The following is a 10,510-nucleotide window of genomic DNA, read 5'->3' on the forward strand; positions in this document are numbered from 1 at the left end:
AAAACCCTTTGGAGGGTCCAGCTTTTCATTTACAGGAACTTTTATTGAGGTCTCTCTACATTTTTTTTGGCTTGTATTTTCAAATTGTGGACTTAATAGAAAAGGTTCAGTTCACTGATGTTTTGGGTTGCGGCCTCACAAAATTGGTTGGGTCTGTAAAGTGTGTATGATTGTCATTGTGAGGCCTTCACCCTCTTTTACTCATTAGATATTCATATTTTTTTTGGAAACACAGGACTGCACACCAAATGATGGGACAATAACCTCTTTGTTAAATCATGATGAAAAAAAAATCATGCTTGCAAAACAAGATCAATTGTAGATTCCTTGTTCAGTCCTCTGCTGTAGAGCTGTCTCTGTGTGTTTCTCTTTGTACTGATCTCACCATGCACGGAAACTTGTGACACTGACACTGCAACCTTTGACCAATCACCTAGACCAAAGACGCCCTGCATGTGTTCCCACAGCCCAAGGTCATATATTCAGATGACTATAAAAAAATGAAAAAAGCTGAATGTTCCTGCAGGCGGCAAACCGCAAAGCAGAAGCCTCTTCAGGGTCGACAATGCACACACACACACATTCATATATACTGTACACATGCTGTATAGATGTCATTGTCACACTGTAGCTAATCAGTGCTGGAAAGCAGATGTTCAAATGAGAACCCAGCTTTCCTGGTAAATCATCTTAAGACAAACTATTGACGTATTTCCAACACACAAACACTCGTGCACAACATGAGTGCACCATAAATCACTAAGCTTTGGACCCACTACTGAAGACAGCACTGAGAGGAAGGTTTTTAGTCATCATGAAACAGGGAGATTTGTTAGATACACTATGCTTTTGTTTAAAGATAAACAACTATCAAAAGGCCTTGTGGCATATGAGTGTGTAGTTATGTTTTTGTGTATTTATTTACACTAAACACTAGACTAGATAGGTCTGAAAGAAGAGAAGAAGAGAGAAAAAAGAGTAAATGAGAAAAACAGGGTGGTGCGAAGAAAGAAGATAAGAAAAATGGTTTATAAAGACGATGGGATTGATGGAACTCAGGATGCACGAGAAGGCCAGCTATACTAAAGATGATTAACAGTGTGAGGAAAATCAGGATCAAGTGCAGTTAATTCCTGGTGTGTTAGTTACCCACACAGGCTACCTGCTATGGTACGGTGACTACAGGAAATGCTTAAATTAAAACAGAAGACGTTTCACATCATACAGCAGCTGTGAGAGACAATGTTGGCAATAATCATCCAATAAGCCCAGCGCACACTATTCCTTAAAGACATTAAATCTGTGCTCGAATGTGACAGAATACTGATCAAAGTGAATGTGACAGAACTATTAACAAGCTATCAACCATCTTTCTTTTTTATTGAGCTATAACAGGTGGCCTAAGCAGGAGAAAACACAAGTTCCAATCATCCACAGATCATATCTAATATTCTCTGTAAAACTTTCTTGTTTTTTGGTCAGCCTATTTCACCTTGCCCTCACCTTGCAGCTACCTATTCTGCTTTTGCAGACAGCCAGCTGTGTGTGCAGCTGCCAGGACAGATGTTTTCTGTTCCAGCTGCAGCCTCTCAAGTGAAAATCTGAGAGAATTACCCAAGAGGATCTACCTGCTCTCCTGGTTGAAAGCAACAAAAAATTAAAGACCATCTTGCAATAGGATCCCACCGGCCAACTTGGCGTGTATGATGCAATGGAACTCACAACATGAAAGATGGGACTTTGCCGTGTGGTTCATTCATAAGATGGTCTCTAGTTTAACCTGTTTTCTTAGAGTGGAATTACAGGAATGATAACCTTGAAACTGGGCTACAGTGACCCATGGTTGAATATGATTGTGGGCCAGGGGTGTAAATTGGGGGTAGCCAATGGCCCCTTCCCTACTTCCGACCCCCTTTCTGGGACCACGCCCATCTTCAAACTCAGCCTTCATTTTGATCACAACTACACACATGTAAAGTTTCATGACTGCATCTTACAGTCACAAAACCGTTGTGACACTATCACAGTGACAAAATCTGTCCTCAGAAAGACAGACATGTAAACACCTGACAAAGTATTCAAACCCACCTCTGTGGTGGTCCCTGTGACAGTAGGTGACTCCAGACTCACAAGGTGAAAACAAAACCAGTCATGCTGTCGTGTCTGGTAACCAGATAAAATCTTTGTTGTTTGATAATGTTTGCTAAACATCCTCTCCATATTGTCACAATCACCATGTTACCATAGCAATGGCTGTGCATTGTGACCGTTAGTTCCACACACACAAACACACACACAGACACACACTTCTTGTCACTGCATTTAATTAGGAGAAAATGAGTTCACAGAAACAAACCCCAGCACAGTCTGGCAGCCATGTAAGAAAAACCAGACCTGTGAGGTTCAGGAGGTTGAAAACCCAAAACAGCTTGAAAGAGAAAAGCCACAAAAAACAGGCCAATCCACTTTGGAGGATTTAAGGAATGGCATCTAGCTTGGCAGGGAAATGTTCAAACTGAAGATGCAGGAAAAACTGGGTGATGCGAACTTTGAATTGAGCAGGATTCAAGATCCCAAGGACTCGCTGAATTGGATGTTCGTGAAGCTCAGTGAGTGCTATAAAGGAGGACAGCAGCATTAGATCAGGTTAGATGACCTAATCTGGCCCAGGTGAGGGGGGCTCTCCTCTAGCACAGTCCTTCCTGAAGTATCTTCCAGATTCTTTTCACCTCACCTGCTGGGGGGGATGTCATAGTAACATTGGCTGTTTCTTTACCCTCACACCAACTGTCAGTGTAACAACATTTGCTTCACAGTCAGCTCCGAGTTATTGCAAGTACTTGATTATTAAAAATAAAGTTGTTCCAAGCTTCTATTTACGACAGTGATGAATGATTTGTAGACTGTAAAATCACATAAACAGCCTCCTTTTATGGCTTCTGCAGGGTTAGTTTTTTACCAGCATAGTGCCCTGAAAAGTACCCACTTGCCAAACAGAATATTGATATTGGACGATTTCGTTCAAAGACTATTTTTAGTGATCAATGCCAACTTTTTTTTTTATTAATAAATATCCCAGCAATATCCACGCATGCAACTACACTCCTTTTATTCAAGATATGGTTAAGGTTGGGCAGCTAAAGCTACTTGGTAACAGTAAGGGAAAGGTCCTCATCATTGTTATAAAACGTCTAAAACATGCATGTGTGTATATGTTGGTGGACTATTGTGTGACAGCTGTTATAAACAGCTGGTGACAGTAATAAATGACCCACAGAATGGCACAGCATCAGAGCACTGTGACACACCACACTACCTATTAGCGGTTGAGGTTTATGGCGTTGTTGTCCTATTAAAGTCACAGATTGCAGTCAAAAACAAGGGACTCTATAAAAGATCCAATTAAAGAAACATGCAGTTAAACGGTGGTAAAACATTTTGCTTACAAAGCCAGCAGTCATCATAAACCTGCAAAAGACATTAGGAGACACTGAGCCTGGTGTCTTTTTGCAGTGTCTTTTTGCAGTTTAAAGATGGATTTCTCTGGGAGTGTGACTGGGTTACCCACTTTCTGGCTTATTCTTTGTTACCAGGCACTTCTGTTGCATTGATAGAGTTTCATAAAAGTAAAAATGATCCCCATCAGATGCCATTACCATTCTCCAGGTCACTGGACCAACCTCCGAGAGTCACTATGATAGCAAATAAGTCCCGATCCCTTACTGGTCGCTCACTCATGAAGACTCTCCACTGAGTTTGATTGTTGTGTTTGGGATTGAAAACTGACTTCCAGAGAACTCTGGATGTCTGTTTTGTCAAGGGACTCTTTTTTTTTTTTTTTTTTTTTTTTTTCCTTAAAATTTTTTTCTTTTTTAAAGTAAATTTAATTTACTCTTTGAAAGGGCCAAGTCCAGGGTTTCCACATCATAGTCGATTCCTGTTATGGGCAGGACCATTACATCTGAAAAAGGGTGGAAACACTGGAACCATTAATGATGGATCTCAGGCTATTGCAAGTTTAGGATCCTTAAGGTGACTGAAACAATTTCAACTAAAACGTAAGACAATTCGGAGCCAGAGAACACATCTGTATGCACTGAATACTCTTGCGTGTCTCTTGCAGCTCATGGCTACAGTTAGAGACAGCCAAGGTCTGCTTATTTCCCTGGACACTGAATACTTTAGCAACACTTAGGTTCAGCCAGTAGGTGACAAATACCATTCTGTACACATACAGAATTAAACTAATTTTAGATAAATTTAGTCTAATCTGACTCTGTATGGGTTGTGTGATGATAAAAAACCTGAGGTATTGGAACGTTGTTCGGATCTAATGTAGTCCAGTCTACTCTTGATATTCTCCACACAGACTCCAGTGCCTAAAGAACACATCATCCTTTGCTGAGCAGAGGGGGTAAAGATTCCTCAGTCAAAGCAATTACGCTTGGAAGAAACTGCCAAGATATTACTCTTACTTCTTCTCTTTCCACTTTAGGGACAAATGATGGTTGGTGGTGGTGGTTTAGGTTGTGGGGGACTAGTTAATACAAAGCCACAGCAAATAACAAAAGTGTAAAGTTTGCTACACTTCTACTAATTAAAACTATAGTGTGCTGTAGTTACGTTAAACAACAACACTGCAAATTCTTTCAGCATCTTTAAACAATTAAGCAACTGGCCTTAATACCTAAAAGACAAAGTCATTTATCTTCAGAAAATTAGATTAAAGAAAAACTCTAGTTCTTCTTTATAAGGATTATTAAATAATTGGACACAGCCAATACAAGCATTTTGTTCTTATTTTTACATTATTAAACTCACAAAAATAAAACATAGAAGAAATGGGATAATAACTACAGATTGTTTCTAGTTAGAACACATTTGCAATTAATAATGATTGTATTTAAATATGATTTGTAGTCTCTGTATTCCTTGTTGATCAGCCCTCATCATTAATGGGGAAAAGATGCAGTAACAACATCATACTGCAGCAAATGTAACCATTTTATCAGTTTCCTTGATTTTACTTTGTTTAGCAACTTTCTATCACAGAGGTATTTGAAAGCTGATCACCTAATGCTCAAAATAATTACACATCCCACCAAGTTACAAACTCTATATCTGGATGTCTCTGCTTAAAGCAAGTTCCTGCAGACTTGTGAGCTCAACACAAAGTCATAGAAGCAGCCAAACTTTCTGTGCAAATGAGTTTTACATGAACATATCTCTATTTTCTTTCAGGCACCGAAGACACTGTGCTTCCTTCAGCTAATGTTTGCTTGGCAGGGGAAATTTCCGGTGCTGGATAGCTTGTCCTTGTGACCTTGCAGTGCACTCTTCATAGGGGGAACAGCCATGTAGCTCCTGGACTAACATGACTTTAATGTAAGCTTTTGTCTGGTCTGCCAAGGGCTACACGGCTACACCTATAGGTTTTTGGTTCAAGTCCTGGAGGTCAATTTTGAAAATCAGGATGATGGAAAAAATGCTGACATTGTGGTTATTGTTCAAAAACTGCAGAGCTCAGTAAAGCTGGGCAGTGGCTAAAAATTCTGGGGGTAATGTTTACAAGCATTTAATCCCCTCTATCCCCAGTACTCTCCAAAGCTGTAGCTGTAATATTCGCTTGTTTTCCTTTGGCATAATTTTACACTTTGGGTCATGAGCAAGAAGAATCTCTCTGCACATGGAGACAGATAAGACATTTTCTCTCTGGATTGTTATTTTATCACATTAGGGAGAGGAGCACTGCAGTAATGGTGATAACTCTGAAACAGGAGATGGTCATGTGGGACAAGAGAGAGCACAGTGATAAAATGGTTGACTTGACAGCTTTCAATTCTTCTGCTTATTAAGTTGCGTCTATCTGATACAATACAGGGGTTTAATGGATTCTGACACTGATTTGTGTGAACTCCTGCAATACAATAATGGATTGAATTGCATATACAGTAGCTTTTAGAAACACGTATTCTAGCATTATAAGGCACATCGTCTATCTTAAAATACCATTTTTTCTCTTTGTAGTTCCCTGGAATTGTCTGGCTTAGTAAAATAAAAAAAATCCAGTGTGTTGCACAACAGAAAGATGACCTACAGTACATTGTGGTGGGGTTCATTAATCTGTTATGGCACTCAGGATGACAAACTGTGGCAGCGGCAGATGATAAAAATGTGTCCAAACAATCTCCCTTCCAACCCTTCTGTTTGCCTGGATTAATGGCTGTTATTACTCCAAACACATAAATACAGTTAAGTCATTTTCTGTTCATCACAGCACATTGAACGACAGGCAGATGTGTAATTATCTTTCTTTGAGACCTATATAAATTTGTTTTAATGTCTCTTTGTACTTATTCTTTCTAGACACAACCCTCATTTGTCTTTGTAGCTCCTTGTTGTGATATGCTATGATACACCATGACACCTAGTGATAGTGTAAAAAAAAAAAAAAAAAACAACAACATAATTGATCCTGCAGATATGAGGATGAGGATACAGAGACCATTCATTGATTGTGTTTGCACACAGGGCAACATGACACTCAGGCTGACAGACTGTGACACAGTCAGGTGATGAGCTTCTATTTCATTCTTCCACTGTCCTTTATTGCTCCTTCTTCTGCTTCAGGGAAGCAGAGAAGAAAATAACAAAGAGAGAGGGAAGGGAGAGAGGGAGTGTAAGAGAAATAAATTATGTAAAACAAATAAATCACCCAAGAAGTGGAAAGAGGGGGGAAAGGACACACACACACAGCAAGACAGAAGATGAGATAGATAAAGAGTGAGAAAATGTTAGAATGAGAGGAAAAAGACTGAGAAAATAAAGAAAGGAAAAGAAGATGATTTCCTGATGTAAAGAGTGATTAATACTTGTTGTTTTTGAAGTGAGCAATAACCTGTAGAGCATGGACTGGATTAATGCTGCAGACTTTAATGGGAGGGATCCAGTGTATGGTGCTTTGATGAAATGGGATTTAAGTTTATAGTCATAGCAGATGGAGATATGGGGTCATCTGGTTTGTCTAAATAGTCCGTACGTCTGTGTTTGTGTGTACATGTGTTGTTCCGATGTTGTTTCCAGTCTGTCATGGATTGTGGCCCGGTAGAGAGGCATGGGACACTGACTGAGAGAGAAAGAGATGCAAAGGGAGTCAGGCAGACATCGAGAAACAAGGCCAGACAGACACAGGCAAGGAAAAGAAGAGACACGGCAGATGGATAGGAGCAGACTTAGTTGACTAAACATGTATTTCACAAATTAAATAGTGGGTTTAGAACAATGCAAACCATGTTCTTCCACTTGGCTTTCTAATTGTAACTCCACTACAGACACTGGACCCAGATGCAGAGACAGAACACTGAGGCTAGAATGCAGTTCACTCAGACTTAATATCTTTCAAACAAAGGCAGATCAGGCTTGTGGCAGTGGCAAAATCAACAGACAGGTGAATCAAAAGCACTGGGTTTGGTCTAACACACAGGAGAAATTATGTGGGGCTCCAAACTAATACAAAGTGGACTCTTCCACAAATAAGGCACTTTCTCAAAATCATAGCTAACATGAGGGAGGCAGGACAAACTGCCAAAGCGTGTGTGTTGAAGAATCGGCCTTATATGCATTCAGGAGGTGGGTGGGCTGATGACAGGATTTGAATCAGCTGTGCAGCAGAATTGGCGGGAAAAGTGAAGTCCCCATGTTCTGCCCTGGCAAAGACACACACGCACACACTAAACAGACATACAAGGACAAACAACACAAACTGTGCTTTTAGAAACAAATGAGAAAGCTCTGCATTGATAAAAAAGTTTGTTAATCTCATCTACATCACCTTCAGTTGTTAAAGTGCACTTATGCCAATAAGTTTTATTGGCAGCAGCAAGTGGATGATCTTTTTACTGTGTTTTGCCTCTCAGACTACATGCAGGCTGCCTTTACTGCCAGAATGGAGGAGCTTGTTGGGTTAAGGTTAAGGTAGCTTTCACACTCTGCTGAGGGCAGAAAAAGGTACTGGATTTTTGATTATTTTGATTGAACATCAATCAAAATAATGTAATGTGGTGCTGGAAAGATATGTTTTTTGGTAAATACACAAACTCAACATTATAACTTAGAATTAAGTCTGTGACAATGAAACTTAATAAGATTTCAACCTGCAGGAATTAATTTATTTTCTGACCATGTCAACCCCTTTCAAGTTGAAGAGGAAGAATTCCTGCTTCATTGTGTGTCACTTCTGATGCCAAATCTACATGCTTGCTTTGCACACACACCTGTCCTCTCTCGTTTTATCCGCCTTAACAGCTGTGGAAGAGATACTAACGAAGGATACTAACGAGGAACGAAGACGTGTGCAGTTTGTATAACATGATTTAGGGAGTTGTTCTCTTACTCTCGGGACACAGCAGCCACCATTCACAACACATTTCCCCCTGTGGTGAAGGCTAGAAGTGGAGGAAATGCAGCTTTAACCTAATTAGAGGGCAGGCTCTTTTGGACATTGCATAACTGCCAACCAGTCTCTAAAGCATACAATTAGAATAAATTATAATTGCATTTAAATGAATTTCCGACCTCCCAGGAAGTCACTAGTTTTCATTCATTTCAATGCAGCAACCTGTAGCGACTTGTTATGGATAATATAAGCTTTTCTGTTTTGTATTGGTTTGATGTTATTTAGTATAGATATTGGATATTTTAAGGACACAAGCATAAACATGGCTAGAAACTGCCTTACCCGAGTAAACAGAGGCAATAAAAATGTCTTAAAAGGATGCATTAGGTTCAAAAGTCAACTTGGTTTAAAGAATGTACTTGAAGCACTTTAAGAAGGTTCACATCATTCATCTCCCCACTGGCACCACAGCTGGCCTGGCACACAAATGGCCCTTCTCATCCCTGGGCATGAACAGACACACACATCCTGCACATGCATGCATGCTTTTGCAGATGTATGTGTACCTGTGTAAAGTAGGTGCATGCATGTTTGTGGGGGGACTACTGTATGTCCACTGTCTGCTGCTAAACAGACAGGTTGGCTGTTTTATAGCCCTTGCAGAAAAACTCCCCAGGTCTCCATCCCATCTCCTCCTGCTTACTGAAAACAGTTGCACTGGTCTAAGTGCCCTCAAGCTGTTTGAAGTGTTTGGCAGTAAACAATCCATTTAATACAGTGCAGAATAGTGGTCCTAATATGGAGCTGTTTCTCTCAGTGTTGATCCAGGGAAGACGAGAGAAGAGGAGAGGAGAGAAGAGAAAGACAGAGCAGGCAGCAGTTTGTTGATTATCGGGATTACTGTCTTCTGGCACCATAAAATTACACAGAATGCCCCTTACTAGTAGACAAAACTATTCCTGTGGGAGCTGTTTTGTGTCAGAGAGGCAAACTGGTTCATGTTAGTAACAAGTGGTAAAGAATGTCCAGCCACTGTGGGAATCTTCGCTGCCTCATAAGTAAATATACACACGTACTGCATTGCAAAATAATTACACAGTATTCACCTCCGAAAAGACACACGGCAGCTGCAGCCTATTAATCACAGAGATGTCAAAGAAGTGAAGCTGCACAAACAGATATAAATAAGTCTTTGAAAACCTCTCTTACATAATAGAATGGCTAAATGAAAAACTGGAAGATCAGTTCTTTGTGATCAACCAAAAAAATCTATGTGTGCGGCAGTATTAGCCTCACTGGCACCTATCTAAATCAAGACTTTCAAAGGATGAAGCGAGGATAGTGAACATGATAAACTATAAAAGGTTTTCCATTCATTCTGTGGGGGGGCCGTGAAAGTCTGTACAAATGTTAATGGCAGTTTATCCAACAGCTGTGGAGATATTTTAGTCTGGGCCAAAGTTGTGGACTGACTGACTAACTGAAAGATAGTGTCATCTCTAGAGCCACACTGCTAGCATTGCTAAAAAGTATCAGGACAGAAATAAAAGACAATAAAAGTATTTGCACAACTGTAAATCGATGCATTACAAATGATGGGTGGCCAGCTATATCCAGAAACCTTGTGAAACCACAAGTGTTGCCGTACCATGTGTGGTAACATCTTCCAAAGCCTAATAACAAAGGAGAGATTTTCCAGTGAGGCAGCGATCAAAGGCAGATGTTGGAAGTGGAGCCGGGCTATTTTGGAACAAACCTGCTTAAATTTAAATCCTCAAGGCTCTTCCCTGAGCTGGGAGCATGACACCAAAGAAAACCACATGGGTGGCACATGGGCGTTTGCAACGGTCAGTGAGTGTTTTACCTCTGTGCCACCCATATGCTCTCTCAGTCCGTCAGGCCGAATTGCCAGCATATCCTAGAGAAAGTCCTTTTGGTTAATAGAGGGGGACCAGTGCAAGGTTGCAGCCCTCCTACACGTGTGTATGTGTGTGTAACGCTAAACCAGACACAGCCGTGTGGGTCCTTTGAGAATCAGTTTTGCTTTTGCTCACAGGCTTTCTCTCTGTCTCGATCCAGCTGAGTGGTGAAAAGCAAGGGAGCGAGTGAGAGAGA

This window comes from Toxotes jaculatrix, chromosome 22 (assembly GCF_017976425.1).
Source record: "Toxotes jaculatrix isolate fToxJac2 chromosome 22, fToxJac2.pri, whole genome shotgun sequence".
In the NCBI taxonomy this organism is placed as follows: Eukaryota; Metazoa; Chordata; class Actinopteri; family Toxotidae; genus Toxotes; species Toxotes jaculatrix.